We start from the raw sequence: 19,190 nt of genomic DNA on the forward strand, positions 1-19,190 counted from the left end.
CACTTCTAAACGAGTAACAAAGTTAATAGCAATCACTATTTCTTATATAGACGTTCGATATAATTAAATTAAATCAAGATTAGTCCATTATTTTATATTGATTACATTTTATTTAAAATAATAATTAATTTCCTTTAATTTTAATAAATACATTAAAAATATTACGATAAAGTATATTCGTTTTGTAAAGTAAAAAAAAATTTAACAATAAATTATAACAGATCAAAATTCTCCTGTTTTATTTACAATACGACCTCGTAATATCCTACACGTGTAGTTTAACGAGCGAGGAAATAAAGCATTAAAGGATAAAAAAAAAAAATAATCAGTAAAACTTATAATTAAATCGATTATTTATGTTTCTAATAAATAACGTAACAGACGGCCAGATAAATACAATGTTGCGTTACACGCTATAAACAACCTACATTCCTACATTTATGCAATTCTTTAATGTTTATAAGAACATAAAATATAATGTTATTTAATAGATCAACAAACATCAACTAAACCGTTTGCCGACCGACCTCCTAAGTAAGAAGCTTCGTCCGGAGGTCCCGGGTTTGAATCTTAGACACGGTTGGAATTTTTAATTTAATTTATATTATTGACTCGTTTAATTATTTATCAAAATATGAATTTATATTACAGAATATAAGGTATATGTTTAGTGAAGGCTGTTTGTTCAGTTTTTAGTCAAGGTCACAGACACAACGTTGTTCGAAAAAAAACAACGCATTAAACGGACTAGGTTTTGTCAACAAATCAGTGAATGGTGTTATAAACAACATAACCCAAGCTTGTTTATTATTACAATACTGACCTGTGTGCGATGCCGTTACCAGCTGTCGCCAGTCTGCTCTCTGTGTGCGTTGGGTGTGTTAGTGGGCGCGATGAAAATTATGATTGAAAATCGGGTCGCAAATACTGAAAGATTGATAAACGCTATATTAACCCACTATATTATACCCTCCATCGCATTATTTAATCGCGTACTATTTTTCTTAATATTAAATATTATTATTCAAATTTCTTACAGTTTGTGTAAAAAAATAATTTTCTATTTTGTTTTTGTATTGAAGTAAAAATACTTGTAAAACACGAGACAAATTAACTGCAAATAACCGCTTTAAACAAATACGACATCCTTTGATTCGGTTTTAAATAGCCGATCGCAGTACTGTTAATCCTGATGAAGTTTTAGATATTATGGCGAGAAAGAAAAGTCGACGAGTACCTTTATAATATTGATAACTTTTATTGGAGTGTAAATGTGGATTATGAAAAAAATGATATACTAACATTATGATTCTTATTTTCGTAGTAAATGATGTATTAAATCTAAGCGTATGTTTTCTATTTTTCAAGTGCAGTAAAGTATAAAAAACCGTTTCAATATAAAATGATTTTCATTATTATTACTATTATCTCATCATCAGCCCCCTTAGCCGCCCCCGAAAAAACTCCTAGCTACGTGCCTCTCTGTCTGTGTGTGTGTGTGTAAAATCTCTCAGTCACTCTCTCTCTCGCTGTGTGTGTGTAAAATCTCTCAGTCACTCTCTCTCTCGCTGTGTGTGTGTGTGTGATCGTTATTTTTCTCACCACGGTCTGTCCTTTCAAACAGAAAGAAAAGAAAATTCGGAAACCTAACTTGTGTATATTAAGACAAAAATAAAGCAAATTTTTTAATTAATTTAAATGGGTTAATTGAGTATTTGTTTTTCTAACGCGAAAGATAGTAACAATTTTTTTCAAAAAAAAAAAAAAAAATTAAAATGAGACACGATAATATTTAGTTGCACTTAATGAACACTAACATTTTAGCCGAGCGGTAGCGTCTCGGTCTTTCCTTCGAAGGTCCCGGGTTCGAATCCTTGTCAGGCATGGCATTTTCACAGTTTACAAAATTCAAATTTGTATAATTTTATTCTATCCTCTGAAGCAATACCTAATGTTGGTCTCAGAGGCTAAAAAAATCTGATGAGGACATCACTGTCTTCATTTTTTACGCCTATTAAATTACATATACGCATTTTTTTTTTTTTTTAATGAAAAGTACATAAAATTTTATTTCATTAACTTCTGATATTTTTTCATTTAAAAAATGTTTTTTTATTGTTATTGAATTATAATTTATTGTAATTTTTCTTTTTAAACAGATGTTAATAATTATTAATAAATCAATATATTTAAATTTAAAAAAAAAAAGAGATGAAGTCTGATTCGAACCTAGGTGCCTTCCTCTTGTAAGATCCAAATAATTCATTAATTAAAATTTTATTTGGCTATAACTCTGGAACCGATGAAAATAATTATCACTTATATCGTTGAAAAACTCTCGATGAGGATTTATTATTGCGATTAAGAAAAAGTCCAGGATCCAAATTTTGTTGGATTTTGGGCTGTTTTGGACACTTTTAGCCCGGTCGATTGCAATCAAAAGGGAGGTGCAAAACTAGATGTTATAACAGTCTTAAATCCAAAATTTCAACATGCTACGGCTAATCGTTTTTAAGTTATGCGAGATACATACGTACGTAAAGACGTCATGCCGAAACTATTCAAAATGGATTCAAGAACGGTCAAGATGGATATTTCCGTTAAAATCTGAAAAACGAAATTTTTCGCGATCACAATAGTGTAGTACTGTAGAACTTACCTAATTTACATGTAGAATTCTTTTCTAAATGGTCGTTTAGATTCGTGTAAAACACTACTATATATACTGAAAACAAATAACATATAAGTAAACAAAATTTGATACGGTTTTAACAACACCATTAGATCGGAAAGAAAGAAATATCATTTATTGTACATGACAACGTTAATAGTTCGTTAATACTACTTATATCAGATTAATAAGTTATCAGAAAGAAAATATTAGATAATATTACAATCCAAGTTTTCTTTATTTTTACTACATCGCTGTATATAATGGAAGCAGCTAATAAATAATATTATAAACAAATATTTTGACACACCCAGTTGTTTTGACTAATTGTAGCCGAACCACTCTGTACACTCTGTATCTGTACACTCCCTTTTACAATCACCAACACGTACAAGTTACCGCAGTTAGTAAATTTTTTTCTCCGCTCTATCCGTAGTTCAGAACCCATCTTTTTATTTTATTCTGTTAGGTTTTTTTTTTACTATTATTTTCTTATTAATCTGCATAATTAATTTTAATTTTCTAATTAATGTTTTTATATTAAAATATTTTTAAACTTTTTTTTAAATGTAATTAATAATTTTTTCACAAAAAAAAACAAAAGGATTGATTTCTAACAGACATTCGATTTGGTTTGCTTTAATTCTTATTTTCTATTAGAATCGCATTATCTTAAGTAAATTTCAATGGTTTTCTGAGAAAAAGAAATTTTGACTATAAAAAAGTAATCGGGTTTATTTAACTATGTTGCTTTCCAACCTGTTAACTGCCATCTGTGATCGGAATTAAGTAACGTTTAATGATTTTACAGTCTAGGAACTCTTTATAACCGTATTTAAAAATATATAAAGTTTCATATCATTAGTAAATATCCTCGATGAATCGGGAGCTAAATTAGACGGTTCTGAAACTTCTTCAAGGTTTGTTATTTCAAAAACAAAACGTTAAATTTTTCAACGAATAAAACCTATCTATATTTAATTTATTCTGTAGTAAAAAGATTACGTACATATGACAATCTGCCATCGTTTAAAACACACACATACACGCACACACACACACACACACAAGATTTTATTAACCTCCCCTTAGAGACTATTGAGTGCGATATTAAACTAGAAAATCGTCTTTTTCCTTTCCTTATTTGTACAAAATAAACAAACTACGTATCATTGTATTTAATAAATCATTTTCTACTCAAATATTCCATTTTAACAAATACAATTGTTACATTTTAAAATGCGTACAATAAGATAGATTAATAAATAAATTACACTGTTGATTCTTGTATTAAAAAAACCGTTTGAAAATAAAGATATGTTGCAAAAGGTTCTGGTTTCGAATCCCTAATCCCAGACAGGCTCAATATTGTTACACCCTAAAAATTCATTTCATAAATGAAGAGAAAAAAATAACCGGATATTAATTTGTTGGCAGTTTAGATTAATAAATTGTTTAATATAAAATAGATTATGAATATTTGTTTTAATAATGCGTATTAAGATCACGACAAGTTCCTTCCCGCGCTGTCTGGCCAGCGCCCGTTGTTGAACACAGTTATGTAATATTACTCACTCCAGCCGACTACAAAGGTTCAAGTTTAACAGTCTGACGCGCTTTAATAAATAAATCCCTTACGCGATAGAGAATTGAGTTATCTTATAAAACAATTAAATTAAATGAAGTCAAAAATATAAAATAAGACACGCAACTTTTCGCTTTACCGTTTGATGGTTTTTATTTATTTATTGATTTTTGAATTTGTTGTCGCCTTAAGAATTATTTTTATGTGCAGATTAAGAATTAAATATAAAAAACCGCTAATTGAAAGAGCGGAACCCAGTATCTTCAGTTTTTTTTTTAATCTGGTTACCCTGTAGATTTGTAAGTTACGTCTAAATTGAGAAACTAACCTGAGACCTCTCCAGCGTATCCAATCGGTTCTTTATTAACATTTTTATTATGAACTTATTTACAGATGATTTACGTCAGTAAATCTGAACTGTAGGAAGAATAAATCGATTCCGTATCTAATATTTATATGAATATAAGCGATCTGAGACAGAAGCATTACGCAAGTAATTCTGTGCGGCAACTAACAATCAACTACAGTGTCTTAACGTTATGAATAATTTTTTTTTTTTTTTTTAATTATAAGCATATTACGCTGCTGCAAACCCTCTCCAAGCTGAGAAAAAACCTTAGATCTTCAGACTACGAGTAACGTTCTTTTAACTGGCGATACCCAGATAGGCATTAAACATACCCAGATTGGCTTGGACTTAGCTTAAGTCCAAGCCAAGAATCGAACCCAAAACCCTCGGTATATCATTCGGTTGTTCTATTACGGAGGTGACAAAATAGATTACAAAAATCCGACATCCGACAAAATTTAATTCCATGTCACTCAAAGAACTTTCAATATAATTTTTGGATTAAACTGTTTCGTTCATTGAGAGCCAGGTATTAGTTAAAAACGACGAAATATATTTTAAAAGATCTAAATAAAATAAAATTAGGCTTTATACGTATAATAAAGTGAACTAATAAATAGATCTACGGGTGTATGTACGCTCTTACACACCCATTCGATTTGGATATTGTAGACGGGCCGAACCGTGAAATTTAGAGATAATACTAATCATTCATTACCTCCTTGCGTACTGTTCGTGGTTTCTATAATCTATATCGTAAAAGATGCGGTTCTGTTATTTTTCTTTTTGAGAAGATGACTGTTCGTCTTCTCAAAAAGAAGCAAATCTTTTGTTCATCTCAAAAAAAACTGCAGTTCCAGATATCGATCGAATCTGGAACTTTTAGTCTAGCAGGTAAGGTAGCTAGCGCTCTCTTCTCTAATAGCATGTAGGCATGTTACATCTAAAAAAGAAAAGATTAATAATACAATTTTTTTTAATTCCTGATTGATATTTTTAAAAAATATAGTAACACTTAATAACAAAATTGTACGTGCGCGCACGTGGGGGTCCGTATTTACATGTAGTATATATATATATATATATTTTTTTTTTTTGAGGGCGAAAAACGGTTGAACGTTATCATCGCCCGGATGTAATATATACACGCTTGATTACGTATATAAACTGATTATACGTATTTAAATAATAAGTAAAAATCTCGTTATAACCCCTTTGTGCACGGTTGGCTGTTGTTGTAATATGTCCATTTATAGTTTTAAGCGAAAATTTATTCTCTTTAATATTTTATCTAATTATAAGTTGGGCAAGACCGATAGTCAATTTTAAAAACAATTTAATATTAGACGACATGTAATGGATGGTCAATTGTTAAAAAAATTGATGGTAAATGACAGTTTGCGAACCAAATTTTAGATATAATATTTTTTCATCATAATTTTGTTGTTAAACTAGCGGATGTCTTTCGATGACGTCGATTCCGTAGTGGGGGGAAGATGAGTCTAACTAAACAAATTCACCGAGATGCTTTGTTTTGTGGTTAGTTATTGGCGGGAATTATCGGTAGATAGCCGACTGAATACGTAATGCTTGCAGTTAACATTGACGTCATCCAATTTACATCTTTTTACTGAGATATTTCTTATTACTGATTAAGGTGAGTTGTATTTATTTTTTTAATATTATTGGCAGTTGTTTTATTCTGTGTATGTGTTATTCAAATTATTTATTAGATTAAAAATGTTAGAACCCAATTTACTCTCGTCTATTTTTACAATATAAATTTAATAATAATAAATTTGTTTATTTATCTCTTAATAGCGGCTAAACAGTATCGAAAAAATAAACAAGTTATATGTTTGTAAGAGTATTTCGTGAGTGATATATTAGATGTATTTCATGTTAAATATATTAAGTTTTAAGTCGGGTAACGAGAATGAAGCTAAGAAAATAAGATTTACTTACTGGAGTCCTGGGTTCGACACCTAAATAGCTTATCGTTTGTTCACCGATCCCAATTAATATCGTTAAATATTCAAATAAATGAATAATACTCGGGAATAACATAAAAATTTGAAGAAACTTTTTTGATAGGAAAGAAAGTAACAAATAATCGTTTTAATAAATTTGTAAAAATATTTTTAGAAATTTATCGGCGTAGTTTTTATTTAACATATATATTTAATAATATAAGTAAGAAAGGAAAAAACATCGGTAGTGAGTTTGTAGAAGGCAACCAATATTTTATAATATGAGTTCGACACCCGATAAAGACTCGGTATAATCGTGTATCATCTTAATAATTATGCGTACATAATATTTAAAGCAGAAATTATTCGTAAACAGTACAACGAGATATATACAACAAATAGTTCATTACAGATTTTTATATTTAACATTTCCCGTGTTTACTTTATATTTTTTAAGCTAAATTAAAAAAAATCACAACATTGTTGAAAATGTATAGTCGATCGTTCTTTTAGAGGAAAACTATTTTTAAGAAAGATATAACGACCCTCCTTAGATCGATCGGTTGATAAATTAAGCGACTGATATACCGATATTCCTAGGTTCGAATCTCGGCATCGTTTGGCATTCCTTATCGGTTAGAGTTCATCTAATTCTTTACGTACAATTATAAACGACGCAAAATAAAGAAATTACAAAAAAAACTATGTTTGTTTGCTGATCAAAGGAGCACTGAAATTAAAAAAAAAATTGAAGTAACATAATTTAACGATGTACTCGTATTTTCGAAATAAAATTCTATACGCGTAATTTTTTATTACTACAAACGACGTTGTAACTTTTCTTCTCGTCGGGAAAAATCTTTGGATCAGAGGTTAAATTTTACGTAAATTTTTCATTTACAGTTACCGTTTTTTTTGTTATAATTCCAACGAGAAATTTTTTAAAGCTTTTTCACGAACGGAAAGGCATTAATAAATTAAAAAAGTGTCGAAAACCTTAACGGTCAATTTTATTATTACAAAGTTTTTGTAAAAATGCACTTTGAGTGAGAAAATTGAAAAAAATACAAACATGTTTAAGTAGCCCACCGCATACAGCGAGAGAGATTGACGGAGGGGGAGAGTGAGAGAGTGACTGGGAGAGAGAGGGGTCGAGTGAGTGACAGAGCGGGTAGTGTGAGAGATTTGGTGGGAGAGGGTGCGAGGGCGATGGAGAGAAATTGAGAGAGGGGTTGGTAGGGGGATCAGTGATGGAGAGGAAGCGAGACAGAGGGTCTCTCTCTCACTCTCTCTTACTTCTCTTCTCTTCTAATACTATTCTTAATACGGAGTGGTATATAAAACGCAGCTCTAACATTGTGACTACAACAGGTGCCATGTTGCAAATTAACCTGAGTTTTCCTTCCCCCCTGGCCCTTTGGCAGCCAAGATCGGCATCAGTTAATTTACTGCGTTGCGTTTGAGTTATTCAACACATAGAACACATCTTCCAAGCTAACCAGTAAGGAAGATGAATGAAAAAAATAATTTTTAATATTTTTCGTAAAATTTTTATTATTTATTTTTTTTTAAATTTAATAATAAATCTTATTATTATTTTACTATTATTTATATTTATATATTAAAAAAAAAAAAATTAAATCGTGTTAAATTCTTTGTTTGACAACAAGGTCAATGAACTTATAAGGTCAATGAACTTTGATATTTATCGTTTATGTATTACTGTTAAAAACTTAAAAATCATACTTGATAACTTTTTTGTTTATTTTAATTTTTTTTTATGTTGTTATAATACAGTTAGTAAAATAATCACTGATTTTATACATCCGACTCTCGGTTAACCGGACTTATATATTTTATTTATCCGTAAAATTTACATAAACTATTGCTTGTTTAAGTACTCGAATTATCAGAGATTTTCTTGTTACAAAATTGTGATTCAAATTAAATATAATCTGAGATTAATGTTTGTTAAAACGTCGATTATTCGGACCTCCATATCTCAAACATTTTTCGACTAATTGCGGAGCCTTTTATCCGGAGGTCCCGGGTTCGAATAAAAGGAAATAACTGAAAACCTTAACATTACAGTTTAACGTTGGTTACGTTCCTTTGTTAACTTTGTATACATAGGTTTAAGCGAAAATTTGGTTTCAGTTATTATTTTGTCAAATTAAAAGTTTTCAAATCTGTAAAACATTAATGCTATACTGTCGGTTGTTATTATGAGAGGAGAAACAGTACAGTGTAGGTAATACATTTTAGTTGGCGCGCCAATTTTCATAATTTATTTTGCAGATTTGTTCGGACGTTGTTTGAAGCGACAGAGAAATAACGTGCGTGGCAGAGAACGAAAGCTTATGGAATCTAGCGACATTACAGATGTCGCTAGATTCCAGTTGATATGCAGTTCAATTTGGATCCTCGTGTCTGCGGTCATTCTTGTTTAATTATTTCTTATACGTTGTTTATTTTGTTTTGGTGTTTAATGACCTTCATTATTAATCGAGGTAAGTTTCTTTATATTAATATTATTTTAATATAGCTTAAAATAAGTGTTATTATTTTTGTTTTCACGTACTGCATTTTCTATTTATAACACCGGCTACATAGTATCCCCCAAAAATAAACAAAAGTTACACGCTTGTTTATAAATTTTAGGTTAATCGGCCGATAAATAATTAACCAAATAAAATAGAAAAAAAAATTATTGCACACTCTAAACGTACCGTAGTCGTGGGTTAAGCAAAGTACGGTTAATGTGTAAAAACGCGCTCACACGCACCCACAGAGAGAATGAGAGAGAGAATGTTAGAGAATTTTCGCGCTGTCTGGGACAGAGTGAGGTTTAAGAGACGGGGTGATGATAGTGATTGTGATGTTTTATTACTTTCCAAGAGCGACTCTTATTTTGATAATCGTATTCTCTAAATAAGTATATAATTTCGTACCAAATTCTTACGGTATTTTGTATTTCACTTTTATTCGTTTCTGGAATATTAAATTTCGTATTTTAAAATGCTTGAAATTTATCGGTGATAAATTACAATTTTAAACTTGTATTTAAGAGAATAGAAAGTAAAAACAAAAATAATAGTAATGAAAACATTGGCAAAAGATACCAGAATTACAGGTAGACAGAAAGTTCTGTGTTCAAATTTCGGTCAGAATTGGCTTTTTTATACGCTTTATTAAAATTTGAAATAAAAGTAAGTGACGAACTGAATGTCGGTCTATTGCCCGTACAAATAAATAAATAGAAAAATGTATTAGGTATTAATACGTGTTAGGAATAGCATTATTTTATAAAGATAACTAGGTCGAATTGTAAATAAAACTGGAAAAATTTTATCTGTTATTATGTAATATTAGAATTTTTTTTTTTGTAAATTACTTTACAAAACTGATAAATTTAATCGTAATATTTTTAAAAAAATTATTAAAATTAAGGGAGATTAATTATTATTTTAAATAAAATGTAATAATAGATATAAAATGATCAACAAATCTTTATTTAATTTAATTATATCGAACGTCTATATAAGAAATATAATAGGGATATTAACTTTGTTATTCGACAGAAATACACACACACGTACGCACATTTACGGTTGTATTTGAATTGTTTACCATCGCGTGACCAGTACTGTACGTGGGTAGCCAATCAGAGTGAAGTTAGCCACCTGCATTGTTTCACCCCCCCCCCTCTCACCGCTCCCGTCTACGCATTAGTCAGACTGACAGTTGGTTTTACATCCCAAAAAAATTAAACAAAAAATAATTACCTCTGACAGCGTATGAACGATACAATTTTATAAATTATTGTTTTATTTTTTATCATTGACTATCGAAGTATTGTTTTTCTATTAAAGCATTTATTATTATAAAAAATTTACTTATTACATTTATTTTATTTATATTTAATTTTTTTTTAAACACTTCGCTTTTATTATAATCTGAATTTTTTTAAATCTAGCACAAATTATGTATTACAGTAAATAAATTTGTACCTTCAAAACTTGATTGTATGTTAGTTCAATCTAGTTTTGAAGGTACAAATTTATTTACAAGGGGTTGTTGAAGCGATATAGTTTCGTTCTTTACGATTATGTTTATTCTAAAATACAGTATTCCATCGAGGAAAGGGCTGCTATCGAGGACGCTTTGGATTGGATCATTTCAAGAGAAACGTCAGTATCCCGATAAATAGTAGTAGTACACGATTCGGTTAAAAAACGGCGCACAACGGAGTCCGTTTCAAACTCAAAACGAAATAGGCCACCTTTCGTCAGGACTCCGTAGGCCATAGCCCGTATTCAAAATACAATATCTGCCGGTCCGAAAAAAATCTATAGGGTAAATTATCGCACCAAGATCGTGTAAAATACACATCTTGTAAGATTCTTCACGACTTAAATCGGAAACCTTATCGTGTAAAACCTAAGCAAAACAGACTAACCGAAACGTCTTAATTTTTAAGGGGGTCATTAAAGGAGTAAACTTGACGGGTTCTTATGAAAAATCGAATAAAGCAGGTCCCAATATTGTATCTCCCATAGATTTTATGATAACCGCCGTAAAACAGAAAAATTCAGTGACGAAAAACAGGTTTTTTTTTAGGTTTGAAGTACAATAACTTTGATAAACGATTGAAAAATGCGTAAATTTTATTAAGAAAACGTGTAGAGAACTTAATTTTGAGAAAATTGATGAAATGAAGTTACGAAAAACAAAAAAAAAATATCAACTTTTATTATTAAAAACAAAACGGAACAAAATTTAACAGAAAACAACGAATGAATTTATGAAAATTAAAAACAACTTTTTAGCGTAATAAATTTAGATCGCAAACAACAAACTGATTTGTAGAATTTAATAATCTTCGTGAGAATAGTACACTTCGCAGCACTCGTGTTTCATCTGATCGCCAACCGTTACAAGCCGATGAAAATAAAAAAATTCTTCAAGTAGTACAGTTTAGTTCCAAAACGAGCACGGGAAGTATTTCTACGCTACTCGACATTCTACAGTACGGAGGACATTACACGCTCAAGGACTGAATCCTTGTCACAGCCATAAAATACAACACCTCAAGCTTGGTGACCGTGCCGGAAGAGTTTTTTCAGCGGGTTAACATAATTACTTTTAAATCTCGTTCGTACTATCTTCGGACGAAGCTACTTGTATCCGTAACGGCGTAAACAACACGTGAAATTCACATCGGTGGTGTGAAGAAAACCACACGCTCCAGTCGGATCAAATTTCCAGCCGTAATTTTCGGTGAACGTTTGATGCGGCACGATCGACAACAAATTAGGCCCTTTCTTACTAGAACGTGTTACGGGGAGAAATTTTTTAATTTTTGCTTGAAAATTTGTCATCGTAGAAACAAATCGAAATGTGTTATCGAATTGATGGAGTACCGACCCGTTTCCCGAATAAAGTAAGACGGTTTTTAGATGAAAAATTTACCGGTATATGGACTGGATGTAGAGGGCTGGTAAATTGTCCGAATAGATCGCTGAACCTTAAACCCCTTAGATTATTGTTTACGGGCACGGATGAAATGAGAGGTGTAGAAGCAAAGAGTAGATGCACGTGACGAACGAACTGATCGCTTGCATTCTGTCCTCATCAAGGAACGTCAAGAAAACGAGTTGAAAAGTAGTGCATCGATGTCAACGGTGGAATTTTCCAACATTTATTTTAAATTAAAAAAAATATATAAACCACAGTGAGTATTTTTTTTTTTAAAGTAAATTAAAACTATTATTTTAATTTTTCAAAGGTTAAACATATTTTACTAAATAAAAAAAGAAAACGGTTGATTTTACTTTTACAAATCCTTAAAGTTTTTTTTCCATAGAGTATATTACAACGATTCTCAGAATTAAACTCTACAAGTTTGTTTAACAAAGTTATTCTACTTCAAACCTAAAAAAACGTGTTTTTCGTTACTGAACGTTTCTGTTCTACGCTGGATATCGTGAAAATAAGGGATGATAGTTCTGGGGTTTTTTTTCTATTTTTCAGGTCAAAAAACAAGAAACCATCAGTTTTACCCCTTATATAACGCCTTAAAAATTTCAGTATGACTTATTTCACCGGGGAACTGAAACCCGAGCGAAATCTATGCTAGCCGTAAATTTACAAAGAAGCGTTTTCGGACATATGTTTGTACGTGAACTTTTTCCTTTATTTCAAAATCTAGAATCGGTTCCCAAATTATTTCCCTTTCCTCCTAAATCACCCTGTATTTACGATAAATAAAATAGAACTGATAGTTACCGTTTATTTAATGTTCCATTTCTGACAAACCTCAAATCAGGTGACTTTATTATTAATATAAAAGTACACGTTAAAACAATCGCACGCGCGCGCATAGAAATTTGATATCAAATATCGCTAAATATTTAAAATTAAATAAATAAAACGAATGAAGATTGTAACAACGGAAAAAGAACTGCTCCCCCTGTTACATTGAAAGTCGTCGGTTGAATTGTCGCCTAGTTATGGTAAACGTATTACAAAACAATCAAAACGTAATTAATAGCTGAACCGACTTAAAAGCGAAAAATAAAATTAATTACTCGATTTCCGTAGCCGAGCGGTAGCGTCTCGGCCGTTCATTCAGAGTACCGGGTTCTAATCTCGGCCAGACACTGTATTCTTCATACGCTAACAATTTCCATTTTAAGTTCCCACCTTAGAAGTGTCTTTTAAGCTTCTGCGGTGAATTAATTCATCGATCGAAAAAAAAATAAATGAACGATAAACATTGTATAGATAGATGATAACAGCGACTGATTCAGTCACCGTGCACGGCTATCAGGAAGTTGTCTAATGTTTGACGTAGCAGAACTGCGGTTCAAATTCAGTTTTCTGTAGAGAGATATTCAACATTCATAGTGAATCGATATAGATTATATCATATGATAAAAAATGTCACTCCCTTACCGTGAAACAAACCGAGTATTAATAAAATAAAAGCTACACACTACCGCACTACACTATCTGATTGTTCTGTCGCCTAAAGTTATTCATCTACTTTCAATCGAGACGTGAAAGTAAAAGATACCTCTATAAACTTTTCTTTTGGGGTTTAATTAAATTAATAAATAATTTTTTTATTCCGATTAGTGTAGAATAATAATATATTATATAAGAGTATATAATACTCAGGAACGCGTAAATACGATATTTCATTAATAAAAAAAGAACTGTCCCGGCATTTGTGTGGATGGATCAAGGGAAACCGTGGTAAAACCTTAATCAGATCGGCTTGACAAATTTCACTATAGATTACAAAATAAAATTAGATGCGAAGTCCATAAATATAAAAACAGATCAAATAATATAGAGATAAATAAATTAAGCGACTAAATATAAAATATTTCACAATTCAGAAGGCGTTAATGAAAATTATTTGTATTTGTTTACACAGTGAACAGGATACGGGAAATTGAGGTTTTTTTTTATAATTTAAAAATTATTGACACAGTAATATTGTTTATGTAGAATGAAATAATTTAATTGTTTTTTAAATAAACAACCGATTTTAATTTTTTTTCAAACTGTTCAGTAACAGAAGCATAATATAATGCGGGCGATGTACACATCGTTTGTCTTTTAACCCGTGATTTCTCAGAAACTACTAAAAATACAGTTCTCAAACCAATTTCTTTCGATTTTTCACTTCAGATTTCATAAAGAAAAGAAAACATCGCATTTACTCTTTTATTTAGATCTACAATCTGGCTGAATTTTACCAAACTGGCAAGAATTAAGGTAAAACTTTTGTCAGACAAGACTCGCTAACCAAGAAAATGTAATTTTTAAAACTATTTGAATGTAAGCGTATCTAAACTTTTAATTGAAGAAACATATTTTCTTCTTCAGGGGTTCATGATTTTTTTTGTTGTAATTTTAAGTAATCCTCATTACAGCTTTTTTTTGTAATATATATATTTTTTTTAATTATAAATAATCTAAAACAGTATAATTTGATAAAGGGGAGATCGACTAGGAAACAAAATGTTTTACTAAGAAATTTGATTTTTTCCTCGATATACTTTATAATACTGCATAATTTTTATAGTAAAAAGTCATTTGACAAAGGGGTTCAAATCTGACTCAAATTTTATTACTCGATATTTAAAAATATTTCGCGATTGTACTCGCGAATATCAATGGCGTATTTGAAATAAAAATCAGTCAAGAGGAAATCTGGGGAAGTTATGCAACCGTTTACTAGTTTTGTTTTTATTAAAAAAAAAATTATAAAAATATATAAATAAAATATAATTTTTTATAGGAATAGAATAAAATAAGTGGACTGTGAATTTCTTATTCTGTAGTCTTCAATTAGCCATTATTTCTAATTCTCATTAGACGGCTTACATTACGGCTTACATACACAACTTAATTAAAAATATTTATCGTTTTATTTAAATATAATATTTATTCGTTTACTTAATTCAATGCTTCTAACTAAAGCGCGCGCGCATACCGTATTTAATTCGCATACCGTCATGTGTGACGGTACTAGCGACAACTGTCGGCATTAAGTAATGTAATTTCACAAGTTACACAGAACAAATTTCGCTTACACCGTCGGCAGATTGTTGCAGCTGTGAGGCTTAACGCACCGCACCGGCCCGTCCGAATTATTTTTTTACACTTTAAATATTATTCATTTATTTAATTTTACCGCTCACCTGTGACGTCACAATATACTCGTATAACAGTAGTTTAGAGCATTTTTTGGGGTGGAGGTGCGATTTCGCAAATATTTTTATTTTTAAGAAAAATACGACTTTAATTAGGTGAAATCTCGAGATACTGAGGGTGCCCTTGCTCTACGCCCTTCAGCTTTTAAGTTGAAAATTTAACGCATCAAGGCCCCATATATAGAAATAATCCTACCATCTTTGGTCAAAATAGGTCCGGTTGATCTGGTCGAAGATTTAGAGGCCAACACCGAACTCGCACACTCGTACATACGAACATTAACAGTCGGAAAATTTGGGTTCCGTAGATGCGAAAAGTCAAGATCCGGCGAAAATCGCATATGCCCAAATTGGACAGATTACGATACTTTTTCCTTCTAGAGCTACAGCTCTATTATAGCGTTATTTATAAATAACGCTTATAATAAAGGATCGCTTCTCGGCCTCTGGCCCCGTGCTGTAAAACTTGTGTTCTGCAACCGGTTGCAACTTGATTCTGCAAGTACAGCGTTCTACGTTCTCGTCGTCGGGGTTGACAACGATCAGCAGCGGTTAGTCAACCTACGTTGCTGTGAGGAGTTTAACCGAGCGGCGGCGTAGTGTGTTGCAGGAGTGCTGCTGTCGGCCAAATAAGGACGTTTCCTTTGAAATACAACGTGTCCCCGTTTCGTAGTTGGTGAGGCCAGAAATTTTTCAGATCCTCTGGCAGGTTCGAGAAGCGGTTTTCCGCTCCAACCTAGCCGGTGGTAGGAGTGTTTCATTCTTCGACTCCTTGATTGGGCTGCCGAACAGACGGTCCGTCGGGGTATAAGAGGTTTGACGCTCACCAGGACTTGTGATAGGTGATAGGTTCAAACAAACTGTGGCTGTAGTGTCTGGCACCACAGTTGGTGTATTGTCTGATTCTGCGATGGAGCAATCCGGGGGAGGTTGCATGGATGACTTGGTCGGTTTGGCCAAGGACCTGGTCTCCGGTGACCCCTTCTTGCCGAGGAGGTCACTCGGCAGGTCGCCGCCGAGGCCCCGGTCCTCCGATAAGGAGGTCACGGAAGCCCCTCGGAAAGTGGAGCATCCGAGTGCTGCGGCATTGCAGCAAATCCTGCCCGATACCGCGGCTCCGAGCTGTCCGGTGAAGGCGAAAGCCGGGCCCGTCCAGCGAGGACCAGGCAAAGAGGGGGGCGCCAAGTCAGAAGTGCGGCGCCCAACGAAGTCTGGGAAGGAGGTAAGCGGTGACGCTGCATCCGCTCCCGCGCCCAAGGCACCGGAGGTTAAGCCTGTCGAAAGGCGGGAGGCCTCAGGGGCTGGAAGTGTGGGACGGATCGAGGAGATGAGGGCTGAGTGGGCCAAGATCTCCTCGAAGAAGGAATCAAGAGTCGCGGTGGAACTACGCCACCTAGTCGACTCTTATTTGAGCGATTGTATGATGATGGTGACCGGGCTGGCGTTGAAATGCGAAGGCCTCCAGGGTGCAAACCTTGCGCTGGACTCAGTCGTTAGTCGACTGTCCGGCAAGGTAGACCAGGTTGTGGAAGGAGTTCGAAGCTTCAAGCCGGTAACGGGTGAGGCTTTGGGCGAGCTCCACAAAACTATTAAGAGAGTGGAGGAGAAGGTGAAGAAGCCTGTCTCCTTCGCCTCAATAACAGCCGCGCCTGCGCCTAAGCGGGTAGGTCCGCCGCCGCCAGCACAGGCGCCGGCCAAAATTAAGCGGGCCACTGTAAAGGTGGTCCCTATTAAACCTGGTCAGGGGGCTTCGTCGGCAATGACGGAGCTAACCCTAAAGAAGATCCTGGACCCGAGGAAGGAAAAGTTCCAGATTTCCCGGGTCACGAAAACCAGGGATCATGGTGTAGTCCTGGAGGTAGTAAATGAGCGGCAGGCAAAACAACTGCTGGAGGCAGAAGTTCTGGTAAAGAACGGGCTGAAGGCTCAGCTGTTAGCCGAGCGGAAGCCTCAGATATTGGTTTATGATATGCCAAGGGCAACGCGGGTAGAGGAGCCTGAAATCCTCACAGCAATCCACGGTCAAAATCCAATGTTGGATATGACCGTCGAGGACTTCCTTAGGGAAACTAAGGTGATCAGGCAGCTGGGGAGAAAGGAATCCCTGAAGAGTCACTGGGTACTCGAGACCTCGCCGAAGATCCGGCAGGTTTTAGTGGCCAGTGGAAGATTGTTTTTTGGGTGGACGGCCTGTAGAGTTGTCGACCATGTTCAAGTAGCCCGATGCTTTAAGTGTCAGGGATTTGGGCACACCGCTCTCCGTTGCCGAGCGCAAAAGGAGATGTGTGGCCACTGTGCCGCTCCGGGGCACAGGGCAACCAACTGCCCTGCCAAGTCGGCGCCACCCAAGTGCGCCGCCTGCTGCCAGGTGAAAGGCAGTAATGCCGGACACAGGGTAGGAGGTCGGTTGTGTAAGGCGTACGACATAGCACGGGCTCGAGCTGTTAACAACACAGCTTATGGCGACGCTTGAACGGTCAGAAGCCCTTGGGGACATCTTCCACTTCGAACGCATACGCCTGGGGCAGATTAATCTGCATCATTCCCGGGCAGCCACGTCCGAGGCCATGAGGCTCCTTGAGGAGTACAACCTTGAGGTCCTCTTGGTCCAGGAGCCGTACGCAGTCGCGGATAGGGTGGTCGGCTTCCACGGGGTGAAAGTTATTCATTCTCGTGGGGGACGGCCGCTCTCTGCGATTGTGGTTGGCTCTGACGATTTGGGTGTGTTCTGGATGCCCCAGTGGTCAGATGAGCAATTCACCGTCGTGCGGATCACGAGGGGTACGCTCGATGTTGTACTCGTGTCGGGATACTTCCAGCTTGGATGGAGTATCGATGACTTGCTGGCGAAGTTGGGCGGGATTCTGGACAGTCTCCCGGGCACCAGAGTGCTGGTTGCCCTGGATGCTAACGCCAAATCTACCGCCTGGGGTTCACCACTCACAGACCCCAGAGGCGCTGGTCTCGAACAGTTCGCAGAAGCCAGGAACCTCTACCTGATTAATGATGCGGAGCAACCACCAACTTTCTCCAGCGAACTGGGAGAGAGTTATATAGACGTCACCTTGGTGACGGGTGGTTTGCTTCGAAGGATAGGTAGTTGGACTGTCTGGCCCGAGGCCAGTGTGAGCGATCATAGGCTTATAACCTATGAAATCGCTTACGGAGGCGGTCCAAGGGCACCAAATCCAGGTCGCTACAACCTAAGGGGCCTGGATCGACACAGGCTTAGGCGGGTGTGCGATGCTGCATTGCAGGGGTTGCGGTGGAGCATGGAGTCGAGGGAGGAGGTGGAATTGATGGCGGAGCTAATCGGCCGGGCCATCAAGACTGGTTGCGACGTGGTCCTACGGCGGCCTAGGCCAATGGACGGACCCGTCACAAGCAGCCAGTCCGCTGATCTTAGCGTGCCTGGAGCCGTCATGACCCCATTTTCCGGGGGGTCGTCTGTGGAAGGCAGACGGAGGCCCGGCAAGAAATGGTGGTCCTCTGACCTTAGTGTGCTGCGCGCAAGAGTGAGGTCCGCTCGGGCAAGATACCAGCGTTGCCCCCTAACGGGGATCACTGTCAACGACGTGCGCGCTGAGCGTCTGCGGGCCTTCCGGCGCGCCCGTAACGAATATGTTCACGCCATCAAGGAAGCCAAACTCAAGTTTTGGAAAGACTCCATGCGGGAATTGCAGCGCGATCCCTGGCAGCTCGCGAAGGCTTGTTACCGACCGAAGCCATTGCACGTGTTGTCCAGTGTCCGGTGCGGGTTAGGTGGTCGTGACCACACATTAACATCTGTGGCGACTTACCGGGCGTTCCTGGATACTCTGTTTCCAGATGCTCCGGAGGGGGAAGCGGAAATCGGCGTTAGGGCGGGTGAAACACCATTCCCTGG

The 19,190-nt window shown here is 35.6% G+C and overlaps 1 protein-coding gene across 1 annotated transcript in view; it reads left to right on the forward strand.

The window, feature by feature from the left end:
• The first annotated feature begins 6,157 nt into the window (after window positions 1-6,157).
• The window catches only part of LOC142331567 (G-protein coupled receptor Mth2-like), a 52,664-nt gene continuing 39,631 nt past the window's right edge, over window positions 6,158-19,190 (forward strand). Inside the window, exon 1 of the mRNA XM_075377563.1 lies at window positions 6,158-6,262. The gene's annotated coding sequence lies outside the window, so the exon portion shown is untranslated. The remainder of the gene's footprint in view (window positions 6,263-19,190) is intronic.

The sequence above is a fragment of the Lycorma delicatula genome, chromosome 10, assembly GCF_047948215.1.
Source record: "Lycorma delicatula isolate Av1 chromosome 10, ASM4794821v1, whole genome shotgun sequence".
NCBI classification, from domain to species: domain Eukaryota; kingdom Metazoa; phylum Arthropoda; class Insecta; order Hemiptera; family Fulgoridae; genus Lycorma; species Lycorma delicatula.